At 41.4% G+C, this 24,541-nt stretch overlaps 1 long non-coding RNA gene across 1 annotated transcript in view; it reads left to right on the plus strand.

The window, feature by feature from the left end:
* The window catches only part of LOC107515282, a 379,686-nt gene that overhangs the window by 16,179 nt on the left and 338,966 nt on the right, over positions 1-24,541 (plus strand). The window lies entirely within an intron of this gene.

The raw sequence follows: 24,541 nt of genomic DNA on the forward strand, positions 1-24,541 counted from the left end.
TTTCCTCAGCTCTCGGGCAAGATTCTAGGACGTTTAATTCGCTCACCTTCTTTTTCTGTTTCAGAGATGTTTGACTCATTTCTTTAACTATGGAAATTCGTTTGGTGTTACGCAGGTTGTCATCTCCCCAGCTCCATTTCTTGTTGCTTCTGTTGCTCAGTCTACGCTTTGCATATAGAACGCCAAATTTGTGATGTCATATGTGATTCCATAGTTACCAAATGACTCCGTGAATATGTGACCGTAAACAATAGCAGCATTATTTATTTATTCAGATTTGAGTACATCTACTCGTAGTCATTGTCCGGGTTTTTGGGAATTGATATCTCAACAATATTCACATGTTTAATATGCAGCAATATCAATATTACTGCTTCCTTCTTTTAAAATCCCTTTAAGCATTACTATGTCCTATCGATCCTATTTGTGGCTACTCGTTTTATGGTCCTGCCAGAATTCATGGCAAACTCGTTTGTGGACCCAATCATTTATTATTGTTCATCCTGACAGATTTTAGAGAATTTTCTGCAAATCTGGAGACCGTTTTTGACAGCTGAGGTTTTATTCTAGATAAGGAGTTTCCCTTGAGTTTAGCTTTAGTGTTTGGTGTTTCTTGCCCAGCAAAGCCATTTTCATTTCACAGAGTCAAAGCACTTTCCCTCTGGCTAGGCACAGTGTGGTAGAATGATACTTGCACTATATTTCTTGCTGTTTGCCCCATCCTTAAACAATTAAACACATATCTATCTCCCTCATGTACACACAGAGGAGAACATATAAAATCCAGCTCCCAACTGTGGTTCACAAGGTCCAGAAATGTTCTGCATTTTATGGTTCTGATGTTATCTTCATCTAAGTTTTATGGAAGAGCCATGTTCTATGCTAACCTGCGCTGGTCAGACTTCATGGGCTGAGAGATTTCTGGCCTCTCTTCATGGGAGTTGATAGTTTGAATATCAGAAGTTTTTGCCAGCTTCAATCAAAGTCACCCAGGGGGTTCTTCTGGATAGTAAAACATGCAGGCCGTCAGTGAGACTGCCTGGGTTTGAATCCTTTCACTTCCCATGTCTCACTGTGATTCTGGGCAGCTTATGTGATTTTCCTAAATTTCGATTTCCTTATTTATAAAATGGAAATAATAATGGTATCAACATCAAATGACAGTTGTGGTAGTTGAAATAATATGAAGTGACAGGCATTCATAAGTTACGAATAACGTTAGCTATTATTTATTCATAATTTTGCTACCGCTATAGTACAGAGTTCAAATAGAAAACCTTTAATTTAATCCCTCCTGCAATCTAATTGTAGGAACAGAATTTTTTAAATATTTGTTGTTCATATACATCTATAAGCAATCAAATGACAGTTTGACGATTCTTCTCATGGTTTTAGTGGTACAGACAGAGAGAGGAAGGCAGGTTAGAAGGGGCAGGTGTTAGAGCAGCGATTAGAACAAGAACTGGAGAGTTCTAGGACTCGGGTTCTACGAGACAGAGATGAAGGAGTCTTTGGTTTCTGACCAGTCCTTCTAGCCAACACCCAAGATCGGCTTTTGTTTCTTGTCATAACTCTTCCACATAATTCAGCAGTTATCTGTTCAATAAGTTCCTTATTATTGGTCTTTTCCCATCACACCAAGCTTAAGATGATCCTAACGAATGTTTTGAATTATTCTATGTATTAAGATATAAATAAATAACTAATTATTTTGTTCCGAGTGCTGAGGGTAAAATTAAAGAATTATTTGTATTTGTTTCTGATTTTCTAATTCATTTTTCTTTATTATCTTCTAATTCTTAACTTTGTTATTGAGTGTGGAGAACTATACATACCTGGAGGCAGCTATATTAGTCAGGATTCTCCAGAGAAAGAGAACAAAAAGGTATCTCTCTCCCTCTTTTTCTCTCTCTCTTCTCCTTCCATGAGTTCATAAAGCCAAGATGCTACAATGTCATGACACTCACAAAGCCTTCTTAGATCTCCCCAGATTGGTTTTGTAATGAAAACCAATTATTGTCAGTTCTAGTTATAAAGTTTTTTTTAAAAAAGGTGTTTCATAAAAAGACTTAAAAGACATTTTGGAACAAACATGGACAAGCCTAAGTGGGCATCCTCTATTTATTTTTGGCAAATCTTTTGATTCTTACGACGGTTACTGAGAGGAATATACCTGTTCCCTTGACAGTGCTAAGAGGATGTTGCAGAGTGATTTGTGGGACATGGATCCCACCTGAACATCCTCCTGTTATTTCTTATTTTCTTGGGGAGTTGTGATATTATTCACAATTTCTGGGGATACTGGTAGACTCCTCTGTGGCCAGGGGGTTTTCATAGTATAGGACACAGACTGAGTATGACAACTAGGGAAGATTCCGAAGAATCTTCCTCTTCTTCATCGCCATCCTGCTCCACCCTCGTCGTGGAAACCGGTGTTTTGAGATTGGCTTTTCTTCTCTGAGTCTAAAGATACAAAAGCCACTAAATGTGAACAAAGTTTTTACTTTTTAAAAGTGTTTTATGTATATATGTTCAAAGATAACAAAATTTAGTGAAATTTGGAGAGCTAGAAAAAAGGCATCTGTGAATTCACTATCCTAAGAGAGCCCATAATTAAAATTATATTAAAAATTTTTCATTCGTCTAATGTTTAATGTTCCCTCTTTTGTAAAATATTGTTAGAATTATATAGTATATTTAAATTCAGTATCCTGATTTTTTTTCCTATATAATATTAAACACGGGTATTTTTCCGTGTTATTACCTGGTTTGAGTAATCATAATTTTGATGACTCCATAATATCCTAGAGTGGGCATACTATAATTTGCTTAAGTATTCTCCTACTATGGAATATTTGGGGGTGTCTCTGAGTTTTTGCAATGATAAATAATATTTTTCTGAGTATTTTTTCTTAGCTAAAATAAAAGCTTCTTAGTAAAAAAAATCTTTCTTTCCACAATGACTAGTACATTCAAACATGTAGTCGAATGGGCCCATCAGACCCCAAATGCTCATGGTAGAGACTCACTTCAGTTCAGCAAGACCAAATCTGCTTTGCTGGGTGACAGGCAGTTAGCAGGGAACAGCCGTGTCTTCTATATCATCTGTTGCCTCAACTGGAAAGGAAGTGTCCAAACCAGAGTTTCATATCCTTGGCTACACATTAGAATGACCTAGGAGCTTTTAGAATCCCACTACCCACTCCCCACTACTGGGGCACACGGCACAGGGAATGCTGTCAGCATTAATGTATTGGCTAGGGGCAGAGCCAGAGGAGAGAACGAGAAACCAGGGAGATTGCTTCATAAACTATATAAATGTCTAACCAATGTGCCGTATACTTGAAACTAATGATAAAATAATAATTAAAAAAAAAATCCCAATACCCAGACAATAATCGCAGGCAGATTTAACGAGAATCTCTGGGTATAGAACCCACATATCAGTATCATTTGAGTTTGGTTGGAGGGCTCTTAGTATAATTCCCCAAATCCAGACCCAATCACCTTGGGCCCAGTTCCCCAGACTCTACAAAGGGCCAGAAAGTATTGTCCTTAGAAGTTGGACTCCCAAGTGAGAAACCTATGTTCTTTGACTCCTCTCCCTCCCTTATCCCAGATTCTTGCAAAGTTGCATCTTTTTTCTCTTAGTATTCTTTCTCAAACACTGGGATTTCTTCCATTCTATTAACTTGAGGTCACGTCTTCATTTTTCTAACGAGGTAATCAAGAGTCTCCTCACCAACTCTCGAGGCTACAGTGTTGTGTTCTTCTTCTCAGCTTTGTCCTTGGACAGCCACTAACAGCATCTTTCAGAAACACCGACACGATTTTTCACTCCTCCATTTAAAACCTTTTGTGGGGAACCCATAACTTTTGAAGGCACAAATTTCAAAGAAATTAGCTTTATGTGAAAGGCTGTCTATGACTTAGCCTTCCTTCCATTCCTCACCTGCTGCCTAGTCCTGGATACCTCAACTTCACCTACAAAACCGTTCTCCATGCCCTTTTTAGAAATCTGCTTTATCGAGATAACAATTAACATACTATGTAATTCGCCCATTAGATGTATATAATTCATTGATATTAGTATAGACTAACAATTGTGCAGCAATTACTATTGTCAATTTTAGAACATTTTCATCATCTCTTTTCTGTTAACCCAGTTAACTGATGAGTAACCTTAATTACATAGCTACTAAATCCCTTTGGCATGTACAATAATGTAATCATAGGAGTGATGTCCCGTTGTATTCACAGGGGAGAGAATTATTCAAGGGAGAGGATCTTTTGGGAGGGGTCATCTTAGAATTTTGCCTACTAAGCTCATTTAACTGATTTTATGTTAGTTAGCTTTCAAAACAGGGAGCAGAATTAATAAAATCCAGGCTTGAAAATTGATGATGGTAGTCATCAATCGGAATATAGGCTAGCTAGCTGGCCATTTGACTCAAACATATTTTTTATTTTTTGAGAGTATGGGCTGGGAAAACTAGTAGATTAAGAGGTATCTCAGCTTTTTCCTAAATCCCTTGGATTCGTGTATTTGGATATTTTTGGAGGAGTGGTGGACATTTTCTTGTAGCCCTCCAAGGTCTGTGATTGTTGGATCAGGCCTGAGAGCACCTTGACACCTAAATAGTTTATACACTCAAGAAGTCTTATCTGGAATAGGCTTAAAAAGTAAATGTGAGGATGAAGTGATATATCTTTCTTAGTTCCTTTCTATAGAAGTGGAAGCATCTCTCATAATTAGGCTTCAAAATATGTGTATCTGAGCTATTGATGTTGGTTTCGGAGTCAAGTAAACCTAATTTAAAAGCCAGCCATGCTACTAAACACTTGGTTATATCATTTAAGTTTCTTTATGTCTTTGAGACTTGTTTTACGTGTTTATAAAATGGGTGTTATGGCACCTAGTTGGTGGGTTTTTTAGGGAGAGCTACATGAATGATGCGTGTAATGTGCGTGGCCCAGGGTGCCTGGTTCTGCCGCTGAGTCATGCACAATATTTTGCAGCCATTCCCATCAGGAAGAGGGTCTGTTTCCCATCCCCTGAATCCAGGCCTGCCTGTGACTCGCTTTGTTTAATATAATACTGGGATAGTTATATTAAACATTACGTGTGAGTTCTACAGCCCAAGCCTTCAAAAGCTTGCAGTGACTGCCTTTTCCATTTTGGGATGCTACTGCCCTCAGGATGGTTTGAAATCTTCATTGTTTAAAATTATGGACAATGAGAACTAATGTTTTTGAGCGTATACTAGACACTTTATGTATTTTATATTATTTACTACTTTTTAACTACCAAACGTGTAAAGTGAAGTGGCTTGTCCGAAGACACAAAATTGACAATTAGTAGAATCAAGATTCTAACTCAATCCTACCTGCCACTAAAGCTTACAATGATTATTAGTTTGTTTAATCACAATTCCTCTTCAGGGAGCTTCTCCAGTGGCTCATTTTTCTACACAAAACTTAACAACCGGCCAATCTATAGTCTTGTGCAGTTAATTGAATAGGCTAAAGCAGGAGTTCCCTTACCTTTGTGGCACCAGGGAATCTAATGCCTGATGATCTGAGGTGGAGCTGAGACGGTGAGTTCTTACTAACACATGCTTCCAAGACAGCTTCCATTTAACAACAACAAAAAAATCTACACATCAAACAGGGAGAAAAGGCCACTTGGAAGATGGCCAAGGGGCTGGAAAATTGGGCTGGAAATGCAGATGAAGCTTTGCTCGCTCACCCACCACTCTCCTCCTGCTGTGCGGCCTGGTTCCTAACAGGCCACGGACCTGTAGTGGTCTGCAGCCTAGAGTCTGGGGCCCCCTGGTCTAAAGAATTGGATCAGACAGGTCCTCATAGTTTTTAAATATAATTTCTACCCATAGAGACCTTGTTTCTAAGTCTCAGAGCATGGTTAAGGAGCAGCTTCTCATGTCAGCCATATTCATGGTGCACATGAAAAATACTCTTGCCAAAACCTGGTAAGTGGAAATTCCTTGTCCAGAATAGTGACTGGAGGGCCAGTGTGCATCCAGGCTCTGCCCAGATGACAGTTATGTCAGCATTCTGCTTATGTAGGTCAAGGTTGCAGAGTGCAAGTTTTGGGGAGGTTATCCAGAGAGGAGAGTGTGCCATTCAGAATTCACCAGTCAAGAGTATATTGAAGCTCTAACCCTTAGCATATTACAGGTCCTTTAGTGAGGTGATTAAGTTAAAATGAGGTCCTTAGGATGGCCCTAATCCGATCTGACTGATATTTCATCAGAAGAGGAAATTTGGATGCTCAAAAGACACTAGGGATGTGCATGAATTGATGTGAAAGACCATGTAAGGATACAGCAAGAAGGCGGCCATCTGCAAGCCAAGAAGAAAGAGGCCTCAAAAGAGTCCTAACCTGCCGACACCTTGATCTCTGACTTCTGGCCTCCAAATCTTTGAGAAAATAAATATCTGTTGTTTAAGCCTAATACGTGTGTGTGTATATGTGTGTATGTGTGTGTGTATACATATATATACATATATACATATACACACATATATACTTCAAATATAAACTTCAAAAATAATACACACACATGTGTTATTTTTGAAGTTTATATTTCTTGAGTCACCCAGGAACATTTTTAAAAATGATTTTCTCAAGTACAAGTCTACCCTGATTATCCATATGACTCAGAGGTTACATGGATTCGGGGAGCCAGGAAACTCTGTGTGTGGGACACTGGAGTAGAATATGTTTCATAGATTAGGAAAGAAAAAAAAATAGAATGCTTGTACTTCAGAAAATATTTTTAAAAAATTTTCCTGGAGTGAGTCTTAAAGGTAATGATGCTCTATAAAATATAAGGCCTTGAAAAAATAAAAATGCCACTCAATTCCTGTGTAGATTAGGGCTCTGAGCTTTGATATTTTCATCTGTGAAACAGGAATTTAATGCCTATATACATCTCACAGCTTCGCTGTAAAACTGGAATAATATCACGGGAGTGTGAGCACAGAGCACAGTGCACGGGGAGTTCTTACTAACACATGCCTCCAAGACAGCTTCCATTTAACGACAACAAAAAAAATCTACACATCAAACAGGGAGAAAAGGCCACTTGGAAGATGGCCAAGGGGCTGGAAAATTGGGCAGGCCGAACAGAAAGTGGTGACCACTTTCTCATAAAGGCGAAGGAGTTTAGTGCCAGTGTGAAATTGGGGTCTTGCTCTTTTTAAGAAAAGCATGAGGAATTTTTTCCACTTTTCATTCGGCTTTAGCCAAAATGGCCCATGTTCACCTTTTTTTCCCCCTCCATCCTGCCTTCAACACTCACTTTCCTAAGTAAAGTTAACAAATGATCCCATTTCTCCCATTAGTAACAGCCATTAGCAAGAATGTTCGACACTCACCAGCATTAACCAGACCCTAATTAGCCCAGGACTGCCTGCCACCCCCTTACAATGCACACCTTTCTTTCCCCACGCCTGCTGTGGCTCCCCTAAAAGAAACATTTGTAGAACTCCCCTCCTTAGCCCACTCTCCCTCACATCATTAATCAGCTGGCTATGCCTCATCCAAAGGGGGGAAAAAAATTATCCAGTTTCCTGCTGCATGCCGGCCAGACGAACAAGTGCTGAGGAGGACTTAAAAGTGTGCCCTCCTCACACGCGGCCGCACCTGGAAATGTGGCGTGCGAGGAAGGACTCGTCCTGGAGTTCACAGACCCCGTCCTTAAGCTGTGTCATGTCCTGATGATGCTGCTTGCCGGAGGCCAGCCTCGAGTGGTGCAGAGCAGGGCAACCCCTCCTGGCCTGGCGCCCTCACGAGGTTATCAGTTCACTTGAAAAATCCAATCCATGATCTGAGAGGGGGACAAAGTGGGCGGAGACTTTTTCTATTAGGTAGCTTAAAAAAAAAAAAAAGACAAAGCATCGAGATGTCTACGCATGCACACGTTTATCACACTGTCCCCGCACTGTCACTAAGTTATTTCCTGCGTGGAGGTGGCAGGCACCCGGAGCTCGCAGGCGTCATGCTCATGTCCTTGCAACAGGCACCGTGCCGCTGAGAAGAGAAACAGCTTTGCGTTGTCGGCGGGCTTGGCTTTGCACATTAGTGCTGCCACCGCCTCGGGGTCTCTGCGAGTTCTTAGCCTCACAGCCTGTTTCCTGATTCGCCAAAGAAGAATGACAATAATGCCGACCTCATGGAGAGAAGGGAAACAAGGAACGCGAAGGCCGAGGCACGACGCCTGGCACAGAACAGGCACTCAGGAGCCACCCTCTTCCCAGGTCCCCTGCCTCCTGATTCACCTGCATAAACAAATTTCAGGGACTCTGGGGAGGATTTTATCTGGACCTCGTGACCACCTGGGGAGGGCCTTGCCCTGAACTTCAGTGCCTCACGAACAGGAGACTAAGAGTCCTGTCTCTGTGTTTTCTTTTGGCCTGTTTTTTATTTGTGGTCTGTGTGATTTCCTGGCAACAGCCCCAGTTGGCGGTGAGAAAATATCTGTGCTTGCTATTTGAGGAGCAAGCAGCTTGTTTCTAGAGGCGCCCCTCCCCCACTATTGTTGCGAAACGTGGGTCAGCGATGAATGTCCCTCAGCGCAGCCTAGCTCGGAATAGAGTCCCAAGTCTAGTCCAGCTTAGATTCCGTATTTTCGGGGATGTATGTGTGTCTAAATTGGCTTTTGCGACATTTTTCAGGTTGTTGAAGTTGGGCTTCAAGATCGATTGACTTTCTTTTCTGGTTCGTCCCCTTGATGCTCACTTCCTCTTTCCTAGTAAAATAACGAAGGTTGCTTCTACTCCTGTGTTTCTGTTCTTGTGGATGGCGCCACCATAGCTCAGGTAAAGTCCCAGGTTGATGTTAGACCACTGTATCTTCTTCTCTGTCACATCCTGTCCCTCAGTAGCATCTTTTGGCTTGAGTTTCTCCATCTCCTTCAAAACCAGCCACGTCTCCCCATCGCACATCCACTGTCACACTGTGGTCCTTTCCACGCCATCCTGTGCAGCCTCTATCCTGAGCACTAAAAGACCTATTTACAATTACTTGTTCTTGTATTTTTTTCCACTAAACTGTGAAAATTTTGGGAGACAGAGCCTATGAATTAATCATCTCTGCGTCTCAAGTGCCTTGTATAGTGTTTGAAGTAAATGTTTCCTGGATGAAATAAAAAAAAATGAGTATAAGACATCGTTTCCCCAGTTGGAAAGACTTTCTGTGTCAGAGGGTCGACTAGGATTTGAGAAGGTGCTTTTTAAGACCCTAAAATTAGACACTCCAGTCCTATTTCTATCAACTCTAGGCTTGAACAAGATTGTACCTATTTGAGTTTTTTCAACTTTCAGCCAAAATATCCTCGGTAATTAATTAGTCTGCTCCACAGCCTGATAGACTATTGTAAGTAAACCCAGGTATGAGGCCGCCTGATGACCGAGGGACATCTCAAACTTGACATGTCCAAATTTGGATTTATTCTCTCCTTCTAGAATCTTTTCCTCGTCCTGCATTTCTTATCCTCGTGAGCCCTGTTACCTGAGTGGGAACACGGGGGTCATGCAGAGCTTCTCCTAACTCCGCCGTGTTGCTGTTCATTTGGTCACTGGGATCTGTTGATTCAGCTTTCATAATATTCCTTGAATCTGTCACCCTCTCCCCATCATTGTCTAGTTCCCGCCCTCATCAGTGATAATAGGGACATCTGAACTAGGTTCACTGGCTTTCTCAGCCAGAGGTGATGTTTTCTTGTTTTGGCCCACTACTGTGTCTAGTGAAAATCTCTACAAACACAAGCCATTTCTTCTGTTTGTTTAAATTCTCCCTAATATACTGTGAGCTGATTGAGAGCAAGAATTATGCTCACTGAACAAATGCATGATACAAAGTTGGATTTTAATGTAATTTTAAACTTAAGTAGTAAAAGGAACTCTTGCATTTTCTTTACTCAAATTCACTGGTGGTTTTTATTTTATCCCATTTGATTCTCTTACCCTCTTTCTTCCTAGATAGGTAGTAGACAGATGATAGCTAACTAGCTAGCTAACTAGATAATGTTTGGTTTGGTTTTGACAATTTGAGAGAAGGGAACACTGTGCCCCTTATACTCCTAAATATTTCAGTGGGCATCGACTAAGATAGGAGGTTCTCTTACATAATTATAGTGTAGTTAATTACAATCAGGAAACTGGACATTGATATAATATTACTCTCTAATCCAATGGCTATATTTGGCAAGCGTCTCAATATAATGTTCTTTATAGTTGTTTTCCTATTAAGGATCAAATCCAGATCATGCATTACATTAGTTTTCATGTCTCTTTAATCTTTTATCTCTGGTACAGTTCTTTAGCTTTTATCTCTCTCTCTCTTTTTTTACCTTGACTTTTTTGAAAATTATCAGCAAAATATTTCTAGAATGCCACTCTATTTGGGTTTGTCTGATAATTACATTAATATTATGTATTTTTGTCAATGATGTCACTGAAACAATATTGTATCCATCTCAGTGCATCTTATTAGAAGGATCGTGATGTCAGTTTGTGCTAACATTGGCGATATTTGTTTGATGATTTGGTTGAATTTGTGTTTCTTTATTTAAAGTTATTAATGATGCCTTGGTAAATAATTTGTAATTGTTAGGAAACGCATTGAAAGGCTGTGCAAACATCCGATCCTTATTAAACTTTCCCCTCTAGTTTCAGCTTCCATTGATTTTCTAGCTCCATTATTCCCGTCTTTATTTAAGATGGCATTCTACATTAATAAAGCATGTTCCCTTCTCACGTATTTGCAAATTTCTGTAGTATGGGTCTATAGAAATTTGGCCAGGAGGCACCCTTCCAAGGGGTTTCCTTTGTGCCTTTGAAATGTCCCTATGATTCTTTTAGCACTTTTTTACTTTCTAGAAGAATAAAATTCTCTAGACTTATCTTGTACTTTCTCTTTTCCACTTCTGGAATCAGCGATTTTTCCAAAACTCTATTTCATTTCAGTGAGCAATAGTGTTTAGAAACCAATATATAGGCACGAAGTGGCTTATTACTTCTAGTGTGTTATTATTTTAGGCCCTTCTGTGGATGAGACTATGCAGTACACTCACAGACACACACACACACACACACACACACACACACGCGTGCACGCACACATACGCATACATCTATATTTATTTCCATGTCTATTTGTTTGCCTACATGTCTATAGTATTAAAGACCATAAGTTTATACTGCTATCTCCAATTGCAGTCCAGCTCTGCAGGGTTCATTCTAATCTTCCTTTCTATATTCACAATTCCCTTCTTCTGTCTTTTATTATTTACTGATCAACTTTAGAGTATACATAAGATAGTTTTAGAATTGCTGACCCAGAACACTGTGCAAATATAGTTTTGTTAGACAAATTAAGAATCTTCTACCCTGCCTCCACTCTTTCTTTTTCTTTTTTTCTCTCTCTTTCTCTCTCTCTTTCTTTCTTTCTTTCTTTCTTTCTTTCTTTCTTTCTTTCTTTCTTTCTTTTTTCTTTTCCTTTCTTTCCTTCTTCCTTCCTTCCTTCCTTCCTTCCTTCCTTCCTTCCTTCCTTCCTTCCTTCCTTCCTTCCTTCCTTCCTTCCTCGCTCGCTTGGCAGTTCTCACAGATTGCACGGAACTTGTCAGTTTACAATCCCTTATTATTATTTTTATTATTTTTTACGCCTATAGTACCTGGTCCTCCACCGTTTCTTGCTCCAATTTCTTACCTTCATATAGGTACCAGACCAAATTTTAAATATTTGACATTGCAACCATTAATTTGCTACTCAGGAGATACCGAAATATAAAATGCAAACCATCTAAAAGGAATTTAGTTGATTGAGAAAAATATTTGAAAACAGAGTCAACACTTACTGTGTTTATGATAAGCATTATTTTAGAGTTCTGCAAATTTTGCCAGTTAGCTATCAGATCATTAAAGATACTTGTTTTATATAATAGTTACTCATTATTAAGTCTAAATTCTAATGTGAGAAGTTCCTAGCTACTCATACTGACTTTGAATATATAAAGATCTGGGGACATTTGAAATATTTGTGTGCGTGAACATTTTTATAGTGACAAGAAAAGCCACAAGCTTGATGTATTTTAATATACGAATAGATTCTTTTGCATGCCTAATCTCCGTGAAATAATTTTGCAGCTAAAATCCCATTACTTGTATTCCTATGGAGGAGGTCAGTTCTTTATTAAATTTACCCTGCTTTGAAAAATAGCTTCAAGCGGGGAGATCCTGGTGTTTCCCACCCCCAGCGCTATATCCCTCTCTTACTGGTGCAGACAGAGTTCTGAAACGACCAAGCCCATGGCTGCTCTTACCAGAATTGGATGCTCCTTGATACTCCTATAATATCATGTACATCCCACTATTATCAAACACATTACAAGACACTTTGTCATTTATAGGTCTCTCGCTCCTGCAGCACTTGATTATATTTTGGACTCTGAGTCATAATACTATCCTGCTACCTCACAGGCCTCGACAGTGCGCAGAAGGAATGAAGGATGGGTGTCTCTCTGCCGAGATGATTGGCTTCCCCTTGCTCTAGGATATATTCAGCCAGACCTGGTTTCACGTTGGTATAGAAAAGACGGGACATACACTCATTTCTCAGATAGGATCTGCAAGGGAACACATGGATTATATGCAGAAACATGTATTGAGAAACTTCTAGGTGCTTTACGTGTTTGTCTTATTTCAGCCTTTCAGCAACTCCATGACGAAGGAAATAGGAATCTCGCTTTGTAGCTGCAGGTTTCATGGGAGCTAAGTAACTTTCTGAGGAAAAGAGGGGGCCAAAATCCAAACTCTGTCTGGTTGGGCTAACTTCAGAACATGAGCGCTTTTTGCTATGTGACTGCCCACTGGAGTTGGGATGATATCAGAGCTATGCCAGGTGGAAAGCTCAAGAGGAAACAGAACAGAGATGGTAGCTACAGATGGAATTCTGCTGAGGGACGTCACCGAAGTAAGTGAACTTAGCAAGTATGTACAGTGGGTGAGTACAAAAGTTTTGCTGTATCGGGGAGGAAGTGTTATGCTTCCAATAGGACAATAGGCTTTTAAAAATTATGGCCTCATAGAGTAGCTGATACTTCAGAGATCATCAAGGAAAATGAACTCATTTTACAGATGAGGACACCAGGGCTAGAAAGAAGAAAGGACTTACGTCCAAGTCACATAGCAAGTTGATGATGCTACCAGGACCAGAGACCAGCTCTTTGCCTTCTGTCTCTTCTACTATATATACCTGTTTCACTTTACTTTAGCCAATCCATCTTTTTCATTTGTTTCAATTCAATAATAGAATACTTAGTGGGAATCAGCTTTGTAATGACCTTGAATCAGGCAGCGTAGACCCAAGGACAGGAGAACAGAGTCCGGACTGAGCAAAAACACTTCTGTCTCTCTTTGTCCCTCTGTGTCTCTCTCTCTCTTTTTCTCTCTCTCCAATGACTGGCCTCCTCCCCGAGTGCAGACAGAGGTCAGAACATGCCTGCATGTGAATATGGCCCGTCATGTTTTACACTCCTTATTACTGCATATGTTGGAAGGCTCCGTGTCACATTCTGCAGTACCCTCTGAGAAATGGTAGGCAGGGAATGGACGAGAATGATTACGAAGAGGGAGAAAATGTCCAGATGTGAGTAGCTCATGATGTTTTAATTTGAAGTAGTGCTTTTGCCCAGCGCCATCACCAAAGGTTTGTCTTGGGTTTATTTGTGTTATCACAACAGTGAGGATGGAGTTAAATGCAGCCTTTGAAGAGAGGATTTTTGCTCGTTTCATTTATATTCTACTGTTCTTTCATTAAACATTTCTGAATATTCACAGGGCCTCGTTCTTACAAAAATAAATCAGATAAACCTAGGGTTCTTGCCAAGTCAAATATCTACAGTTTCTGGCAATTATGTAATTTCCAACTCTGCTGTAGTAACTATTGCTGATAAGTCAATCGTCATAAAGAGAAATGTTCCAGACCAATCTTTATTAGTGTGTCTTTCACTGATATATGCAGTCTTTTTTTTTTTTTTTTTTAAAGCAGAGTTGTAACTTTTTTTTTTTTGTCCCTAGTGACTAGCTTCTCATCATAACAATTTATATCTGGATAATGTCATGGTAAAATGTAAAAATGGTAAATTAAAACCCATGAAATTAGGTTCTGCTGTTATTAATAAAAAGTGCTCTGGTTTTCACCATTTTGTTATGATGGCACTGACTTATAATGCAACTTTGCAATAATGTATTTCTGGCATCGCACTTTGATTTGGTCCAGACAAAAGCAATATTTAGAAAGTTACTCCGTGGGGCTTTTCTGAGCAAAAGGAATTTGAGAATCACGTGCTAATTTAAATACCTCCTTAATGCTGAGGTTAAACACATTATTGATCAGAAAATGCTTTTATGGAGAGAGGAACTGCACTGTTCTGTAGGAATGATATAAAATAAACTGAAAATACCAGCATGCTGTTTTTTACCCCCCCAGAGTAACATATCTGTTTGGTGCTGATAGACATTGTTTAAAACACTTCTATTAAAGGAATCCCTAGAGGCTGACTCTCTGCAGCGAGAGCCCTCATGCCATGAACTTGCTTTTATTGGGGTCATTATGGTTTGCAGAATAGTTTTGCTCACATTATCTCATTCGTTTTCTACAATAAGTCTAGGAGGTAGGCAGGGTTTGATTCCCGTGTTGTAGATGCTCACACTAGGCCTTGAGCAATGTTCCCACAGTACTTTTAGTGCGTAGAGGCCTTGGGGCTCACCCAGACTTTCTACCTTTTGACCACACTCCCCACCCCAACTCTGAGCTAAAGGAGAGATGTGATCCTTTTATGATGCACAGCAATAGAGTTTTACTCCCCTGATGAAGATATCCAGGAGATCAAGTCAGCTTTTATTCTGCGGAGGGAAAGTAGGCTGTTGGGGTCATCTTGATTTAGACACTATGACAACTAAGATGAATTAGAAATCCTTCCCTACCTCTCACATGGATTCAATGAGAAAGTAGCAAACTGGTGGATGGATGCGTGGGTCAGTGGAGAGCCCAGCCTTTTAGATTCTCTGACGGCAGGCTTGATTTGCAAGCTGTTATCAAATTTTTTCTGTTAATGGAAACAGCAGCTCTCAATTTCTTGAAGATTTTCAAAGTCAGCTGGTTGTTGCCCTCTATGGAGATATGCCTTTCTTTGCCTGTATCAGTATAAAAAAGATCGGAGAGATGGGAAAAGGACTTATTGCTAATGACTGGGAGTCATTTCCTCCAGATCTTTGTGGGTATACTATAGGGCTGGCGGAATGGGAACTTCCAGCCGTAGGACATTTGGAGACAGTCAGCCTAGACAGGTAAGACAGTTTCAGCTGAAAGCCAGACTGGGTGAGGAGGACTGGCCTGCAAGGCAAGTGATGTATCCCCTCAAGCGTATAGTATTGCGGAGGGTGAGGATAAAAGAAAATATGCTCGACACACATTAGGATGACACTGGCTTTTTAACAAAGTGCAAAAAATATGCGAATAGTTCTGAAAGCAAATGACATTTAAGTTGCAAAAGTCAGAATTCAGAAAGCAGGACTTCTGTTTCTTGGTTGGCATCCACCTAGCATTTGGCCAGTGGCATAGATTTCAAGCTGTTGGACAATGGTGATTGTACTGTTTTGTGTACAGTTGCATGGTGAATACCTGCATCACTGAAGGACGGTAAGTATATAATTACCGGCTTGCGTCTTAGAGACTTTTTGCGGCTGAACAGTGGGAGTTAGCTGTGCTGCTGGTGCTTAGCCTTCTCTCCACGAGGCTTTAAAACCTCCTTCCTTGGGTGGGGCGTGGAGCATTGAGAGGAGGGAAGGTTATCCAGGCGGGAATCTGGACCTGCCTGTGAGTCCCTGTTGGCACAGAGAGTCACCTGGTGAAAAGGTTAGACAGTGAACGGGTCCTCTCTGGAGGCCATCTGCTCAGTTCCTTCCCACTCCTGCTCATCTGGTCTTCAGAGTTCAGTATTGCTGCTGAGCTTCCTCTAAAACAACTTTTTTTTTGGAAATAAGGCAGCAAACAGTGAGTAAGATACCTCTTAGGTTTGAGTTCGGGACTTTGTAAAGAGTCCAGAGAGCCATCTGTCGACCACAGTCTTCTTGGACATTGAGTCCTCATCTGTTTGTGAGGCAGAGCGTATGAATAACTGCTTCTCGTGCTCTGTACCTTTATTTATTGTTCATACAACAATGGAGTAGGTACATCAGTCGTCCCAGGGACCTTTTTGTCTTTGCCTGGCTTTTCTTTTACTACTATCACAATGTGAGAGAGCCATCTTTGGACTAAGTCGAAGGCAGCCAGACGACAGCTTCCTTGCGTCCTCAGGTGGCAGCAGGGATTAATTATTACGACAATCTCAGGCTCTCCTGCTTTCTGTGCAGCGCCACCCGCCGGCAGCTGCCGCGTAGTGCCGCGGGGTGGTGGCGGGGCGCTGCCAGAGCAGGGAGATGTTGCTGGGCTTTTCCACGTTTCATTTAGGATCCGTTTGGAAATGAGGGCGGTTGGATTCCCTGCTGCTCTGGTTTTATCTGGGACTGTGCAGCAGCGATGGGGACAGGGAGAGGTCTGCAAAAGCAATTACAGAGCGGCGCACACAGCGAGTTTTACAAGCTTGGCGTCTCTTCAAGTGTCCTCCCTGGGAGTCTTTCCCTCCGAATTAGAAAGCTCTAGTTTTAGCTTGATGAACTGGTTTCTGGTTAATTCAATTGTTCCAGCCCCTGCTGGAACTAGAGTAACGGGCATTCAGAGCAGAGAATGTGGCTTTCTGAAATGGCGTGATGAACAGGGTTGCGAGATTGAGCAAAGAAACATTCAGGGTGGCTAATTAAATCGGTATTTCAGATAAACAGTGAATAACTTCTTAGTATAAGAAATTACTTATATACTTATGTTCCAGATATTGCATTGACCCTCTCAAGTATTGTAAAGGACATACTTATAATAATAAAAAAAAAACGATTTATTGAAATTCAAATTTCTTTATTTCTTTGAATACACTGTATTTTATCTGACAACTCTAGTCATGAATAATTAAAAGATGATGCTCACAGAAAATAATTTATTTGATCATTGATTAGTTCACTATATATATTAGATATTAGTCCCCATTTTTTAGATAAATTAAACAATAGGATAAAATATATATTTTCTTTTTTATATGGTGGAAATAATGGGACATCATAAGATATGAATATTCATTTGTGATCCGTGTGGTAATGTGTTGTACATGTTTAAGTTTGTTTTTATTTAGCTCATGATTAAAGAGTGAAACCTAAATGATTTTTTTTTTTATTTTATGAAATTAACATATATAGTACACATCATGGACTGGATACACTAGGAAAACTGAAAAAAAAATCTTAACCTGATTATATTAATAATATATGCTTCTTGTAGAACATTTGGAAAATATGCAATAACATAAGAAAAGTACATTTTTTTTTATCTGTTTTATATATTTTTTTGTGGATACACTTAAAAAATGTTCATTACGTGGTCATACAATTTTTTGTTCCTTTTTAAAATTCACCATTACGACATGAACCTCTTTGCCTTTCATTAAAACATTTACAAAACATTTTCATACAGACGTACCGTTCCTTTATTGTTTTGATTTTTTTCCTGCTCTAATGTTAAAACAAGGGTACTGACACATAACTCTGTGCATCGCCGATTGTTTTCTTTGGATGCGTTTCTGGAAGTGCAGTTGCTTAATCTAAACCTCGAGACATCTTTAAGGTCTGAGACATCCGTTGCCAGTGCTGCTAGAATGGAAGCCCAGCTCCCTGCGCTCTACGTTTCCGGGTTCTAGCCAAAGGGGGGCCCTCCTGGGGACTTGGGCTCCCCTGCCTCTGCTCACCCTGTCCCGTAGTCATAAACACGACTTATCTAAAGGGTGAATGTGGGAGCAGGAAGGTTATTTTTTTATTTTTTATTTTTTTTGCCATTTTTATTTTTTTATTTTTTTAAGTTTATTGGAGTAACATTGGTTAATACAATTATGTAATTTTCAGGTTTACATTATCATCTGACATCTGTGTGTTCTGCTGTGTGTTAACCACCCAAAGTCCAGTTTCCTTCAGCTACCATATATTTGATCCCCTTCACCCACTTCAGCCTCCCCGGAAACCCAATTTTTGACCCCCTTTACCCTGTCTACCTCACCCCTCCTCCCCTACCCTACTAGTAACCTCTACTCTACAGTCCTCTGGTAATCCCACTAGTCTACAGTCCATGTCTATGAGTCTCTTTTTGATTGTCCTGTTTATTTGTGGAAGCAGGAAGTTTGGTTTCGTTCTTTGTAAGTTGTTTCTTTCTAATGTGGCTGCCCACAAAGAGGGTAGCCTTGGGCTTTCTCTTTGCTACATGGGCAGATTCCCAGGGCAGACTCTGGCCGTTTAGGCAAGCCTATAGTTGTCCACTCTGCCTGTGAGTAAATTGAAATTGGGAGGAAATATTAGAAAGTCCACTATGACTGTTCGTCTAAATAATTCACATCCTCCTTTCTAGTGAATTTTAAGAAAAACATGTGGTTTGGTCTTCATCTCTCTGACAGCCATGCCTAATTCTCAGCTAGTTCCAAACTCAAATTAGAGAAAGAGGTGTAGTTGTCACAAGTTAAGACCCCTAAATACAAGACCATTGGCCAGGAATAATTGAGTCATAGTTAGAAGGCCTGGAATTTAGAGCTCTCAATAACATGAGGAGAGTAAGATTTCTAGTACCACCAGCATTGGCCTACGGCATTGTAGCTTCCTTTGTGTAGGTCTTGCAGTTTGGGCCTTTAAGCTTAGCAGTTGGCATGGCTTTGTAGTTGGGCAGCTGGGATTATTAATTGATATGGGCCGTCCAAGCTCTGGTCAACATGAGTTGTGTGTTCCTCAATTTGTCACCTTGATCTGATTTACAAAGGTATGGTTTGGGACTTAGGATGCTGGGAAAGGAGTCTCTCAGTTCCCGTTAAAAATAGTTTTGGAATCAGGTTTTAAGCTTTTAACTATTTGCTGATGAAAGCTTTTTTTCCCCCCTCTCTCCACAGTGGAAATTTTTTAGCATGGGTAGCAGGCCAGGACTGAATGCTTCAGAGATAGCGAAGTTCCACGGAGAGTAGACAGCACAGCATGCTGGATCCGTCGGCCCTGTCTGATCTCTTGGAATTCCGGAGGCAAAACACATTTTTCCTGAGTGTTTTACTTCCCACTCTCTCCTGCCCCTGCCTTAACGCCTCAACTCTGGAGTTCCATCTTAAATATCTAGACAGTTCAGTATCAGAGCTGTGAGAACGAATTTCATCTGTTTCATCTTCCTGTACGGATCTAATTTTGGGGGGTTCTGAAGTTTAAGAGTAAGAATACAAAATTTGAATACGAAGTCAGGTATGAAAGTAAATATTTATTAAGAACACGAAACAAAATCACAGCCAGTTACTGGAGGCTTGGAGATCCCAATGTCTTTTCATTTATTTATTTTTTTGAAATCTCTTTGCCAATTTATTGGAAATGCTTATCTCGAATTACTCCCTGATCGTGCCTTATTTTTCCTCCTCTTTCAGAGTAGTCTGTGGCTCCCAGAACCCATAATGGCAGGCCCCGGGACGTAAGCTTTATTAAGCTTCATCAGTCTATCTCCGCCTTCTTCAGGGCTGCCCTTCCAGCCCCCTGGTTATCAGACAGCATTCCCTGCTCCCGAAGGGATGATAGCACTCAAGGAGGTGATTCTCGGCACTCCGAATTCTGAGCTTCCTCCTGAACAGAAGAAACGGTCTAACATAGAATAAAAGTGCTCATTTCACTGTGCCCTATCCGCTGAACTGGGTGTCCCCACTCCATTCATGTGTTGAATTCCTACCTGTCCTGGCCCCGACACCTCAGATTGTGAGATAGGGCCTTGAAAGAGGTAACCGATGAAAGAGATCATATGGGTGAGCCCTAACCCAGTATGACTGGTGTCCTTAGAAGAGGAGATTAGGACATGGACAGACACAGAGGAAAGATGATGTGAAGATGGAGGGAGAAGGTGGCCATCCACAAGCTGAGGAGAGAGGCCTCGGAGCGAACAAATGCTGCCGACACCTTGATCTCACATCGCCAGCCTCCAGAACTGGGAGAAAAGAAATTTCTGGTGTTTAACCCAGCGAGTTGGAGGTGCTTTCTTACAGCAGCCCTACAGAACCAACATACTGGGCTAGGGGCAGGAAGAGGGGTCACTGCTTTATAGCATGATCGCCTGCTGAATCCGACAGCTCCCGCGATTACAAGCATGAGAGGAACGGGTCACTCTGAGTGTCAGGAGCCTGCAGAACGCTGCGTCCCGAGGAGCCCCTTCTGAAGCACTAACTGGGTCACTTCCCCGTGAGCAGCTCTCACGGGCGGCGCCCCGTCCTCCGCCTTGCTCTTTTTTGACTTGCATTCCGATCTGTTGCAAACTCGCCGGGACCGTCCCTCCTGCCGCCTTTTCCGATCTCATTCCTGGTGGGGGTAACCGCTGACTGCAGGCGGTGGCTGTTTTCCCGACTGTGCCACCTGCTGCTCCCTTCTCTGTAAATTCCCGCTTAATCACCTGCTACTCAGTGAAATGCCGAATCGTTCAAACAAACCTTGCTGGGAGGACTGAGATCAGCAGTTTAAGCCTGTGGTTCGCAGTCATCCCAAAAGCGAGTGGGGAGGCCCGGGCTTTTGGTCTCAGGCCTGTTATCGCTATCCCTGACCATCCCCTGCTTTCCCGCATGACCCCTGGGTGAGTTAGGTACTTGTTCTTTGGAATTCCCTTGGAGCTAACCCTGAGCTTCTCTCTAACCTGCTGCTTACCACATCACATTGTGAATATTTAAACACCTCCTTTCCTGGGCTGTAAGTTCCTCCAACTCAAGGGCTGTGTCTCATTCATCTTTGCATCACTAGGTGCTGTCACAATGCCTGTCAGAGAGTGGGTGCTGAAAAATCGAGCCTCAGGAAAGCTCTTCATCTGAAACGATTTTTAACTAGCGTTGACCAAGAACATATTCTTGTAAGCTTTTCTTCCTATAAGTTTTTCCTTTAGGTCACTTGTAATCAACAAACCTGTGTTGAGTACCTACCATGTGTCAGATGTTATGTTAAGCCTCAGGAATAAAATGATGACTCCACCTCAGTCGGATGAGTTGGAGTTTCCAGGAGCTTCCAGTCTATCAGAGGCAAGACAGCTCAAGCGTGACTGTCACTCAACTGTGTGCCATTCTAAGAAGAACAAAGCATCATGCTATGAGGGTCCAAAGGTGGGGAGAGAAGAATGAGTTTTGGAAGGGGCCGTAAGCAAAAGCCTTCTTGGAGAAGGTAACGTTGAGGTGGCTGAGTGGGGAGTGCATTGGTTTGCCAGGGCTGCCATAACAAAGCACCAGAGACCGAGTAGCTTAAACGACAGACGTTAATTTCATACTTCTGGAGGCTCGAAGCTTGAGATCCAGGGGTCAGCAGGTCCCTTCTGAAGGCTGAGGGGGAATCTGCTCCTCATCTCTATCTACCTTCTGGTGGTTTGCTGGCAGTCTGTGGCGTTCCTTGGCATGTGGAAAAATGTCTCTGACCTCTGCTTTTCTCTGTGCACATGTCTGTGTCCAAATTGCCCTTCTTATATAGCCATGTTGGATTACGGGCCTACTCCAGTTTACCTCATCTTAACTAATTATACCTACAATGACCCTGATTCCAAATCTGGTCACAATCTGAGGTATTAGAACATCCACATATGAACAGGGAGGACACAACCCAGCCCGGAACAGGTAGGTTTTTAAGAGGCAGAGATTATAGGAGGAGAGTAAGAGGGAAGACCCTCCTGGAAGCAAGAACAATATACGCCTCGCGCTTCTACTAAACTTTTGAATTAATCTCTCCCTGACCATTCTCTTTGCTACCCTTCTAACATGTTGGTGACTTAGTTCCCTCTGCCAAGAATATCCTCTTTTCTCCCTGTCTCCTACTTCCCACTCCAGCGCTGCCTGTTGAATTCTGATAGTGACTTGAAGAGGCCCTGCTTTCTGGACGGCCCAGGCCCCAGTCTTCGGCTCCATGCTCTAGGGTCCCGAGACCCTAAAGGGAGCTCTTCCGAAGCCCTGTGACGGCTGAATATCTGCATCGCTCCTGTGGCGTTGCTGCTTATTGCTGGGCACTACCACCTCTTCGTTCGTACATGGTCTTAAGCTTGCGTACAGCAGAAACTACATGTAAAGCTTGTGCACAGCCTTTAGTGGTGAATAGTAATCAAGGAATCATCTCCGTGGTAGGCGGACATCTAAGGTGTCCCACTAAGATTCTCACCACCTGGTATACACAGCACCTGCGATTCCCTGCCCTTGAGCTTGGGCAGGACCTTTGTGTATAATGGATTCCAAAGAAAACACTGCTTAAGATGCTTAATTACATTCAAAAGCAGTTTACTTTGAATCAGTCAAAAAGAAAGACTATTCTGATTGGGCGCGACCTAATCAGGTTAGCTCTTTGAAAGAGACTGGAAATTTCAGAGATTCTCCTGCTGAATGTGAAGGAGCCACCTCGAATTCTACAGCTGTAAGGGAACAGATTCTGCCGATAATCATGTGAGTTTGGAAGAGCATTCTTAACCTCAGATGAGACTGCCATTCCAGCCAACACCTTGACTGTAGCTTGTGACACTGAGCAGAGGCCCCAGCTGAGCTGTGCCCACATTCTTGACCCATGGAAACTGTGAGATTATAAATGAGCGTTGTTTGTGATACATTGTTACACAGCCATAGAAAACTACTGTACTATCTGTGCCGATTGGACATGCTTGTGCAAGATGGTGTGGAAAGGGGGAAGCTGTTTCCTCCAAGCTCACTGTGACGAATAGTGTATTCGTCAGCTTAGGCTGCCATAGCACTATGTCACAGACAGGCTGGCTTAAACAACGGAAACTAGTTTTCTCACAGTTCTGGATCCTGGATGTCTGGGATCAAGGCTCCAGCAGACCTGGTTTCTGGTGAGGCTCTCTTCCGCTTATAGTCACTTTCTCTTCATGTTCTCGCATGGTCTTTATGCACATTTTATACACATGGTGGGGGTTGAGGGGCGGAGAGAGGGAGGGAGGCAGAGAGTGAGAGAATTTGTTCTTCCTCTTTTTATAAGGACGCCAGTTTTATCAACTTAGAGCCCCATCTTAAGACTTCTAATTTTCATTTCTTCTTTAAAGACCTTACTTTCAAATATAGTCACATGAGCATTAGGGCTTCAACATATGAATTTTGGAGGGACACAGTTTAATCCATAATAAATAGATAATGTGAATGGTTGACAGTAGAAAAGTAGAGAAAGGAACGCAGCCTGGAAAATTATTTAGAGAGAAGGTAGCAGGTATATATACTTAGCCACTGCCCATTTAGCCTTTAATTCACGGGGCAAGCTGGTCTCTTTCTCTTCCCAGCTCCAAATGCTTTCAGCTGTAAGTCGAGGGTTTAGATGGAATAATTTATAGAGTCATTTCCGTGACTTCCTCCCTCACCCATATTTCTTTGACATCCAGAATAAGCTAGGCCTCCTTTTTCATACATTTCTATAGTATTTGCACATCTACTTCATAACCTTCCTCTCACTTATAATTACTTGTCAGACGTTTATCCCTGATAGATTTTAAAGTATCCGTGGTCACGGAATGTATCTCATTTATCGCGGCATCCCAGTGCCTGGCACAGTGCTTGATGCATAACAGGTGCTTAATATTTATTTATGAACCGAGTAAGCAAAGCTTTATGATCTCGCCAAATGAATATGCTCTCATTTCTATATGCTCAGTCAATATTTAAAATAATCAGACAGTGCTGAGGCATTGTCGACATCATGTGGGTTTCACCAGTTAATAAGCCCTACCGATTAGAATATTATTAACATTCCAACGGGCAAAGCTAATGGTGGCCCCATCTGTGGAGTACACTGGACCAGGACATCTTGGGGCCAAGTGGACTCCTCAAGGCTGCTCATTCAAGGTGGCCAGAGGAATCATATCATGAAAAGAGCAGTGTTGTTGAGAGAAACCAAGACTGAAACTAGGAAAGTGGTAATAAGCGACACATTCAGCAGGTGAGGTAAGGATGAAAATGGGAAGTAAGTTTGATAGATGTTACAAGGCAGTAGAGAATCACCTGCAATAAAGGGATATGAGTGGTTTAGAAATAAAATAGTGAGCAAAAAAAAATGTGTGGGTTCTTCCTCTGGTTTTACATTGTACCCTGTATGCCTGTAGGCAGTGGGGAAGGTGGGATTGGGGAACTAAGGAATTACACAAGGTAGTAGGGGAGCTTTTATGCCCTAAGTGGATCCCTTCTGTGGATTCATAGGATACTATTCTCTGATATTTACAGTGCTCAATTTAAAAATAGGCCATATTCAGATAAATCACTTTAAATTTTGTTTTATGTAGAAACTAAAAAATTTTCCCATGGACTTAATGTTATGTGAATGTTGATTAGATTTCCGAGACAATTCAAGAACGTAATTTCAT

This window comes from Rousettus aegyptiacus, unplaced genomic scaffold, assembly GCF_014176215.1.
Source record: "Rousettus aegyptiacus isolate mRouAeg1 unplaced genomic scaffold, mRouAeg1.p scaffold_m13_p_7, whole genome shotgun sequence".
NCBI lineage: Eukaryota > Metazoa > Chordata > Mammalia > Chiroptera > Pteropodidae > Rousettus > Rousettus aegyptiacus.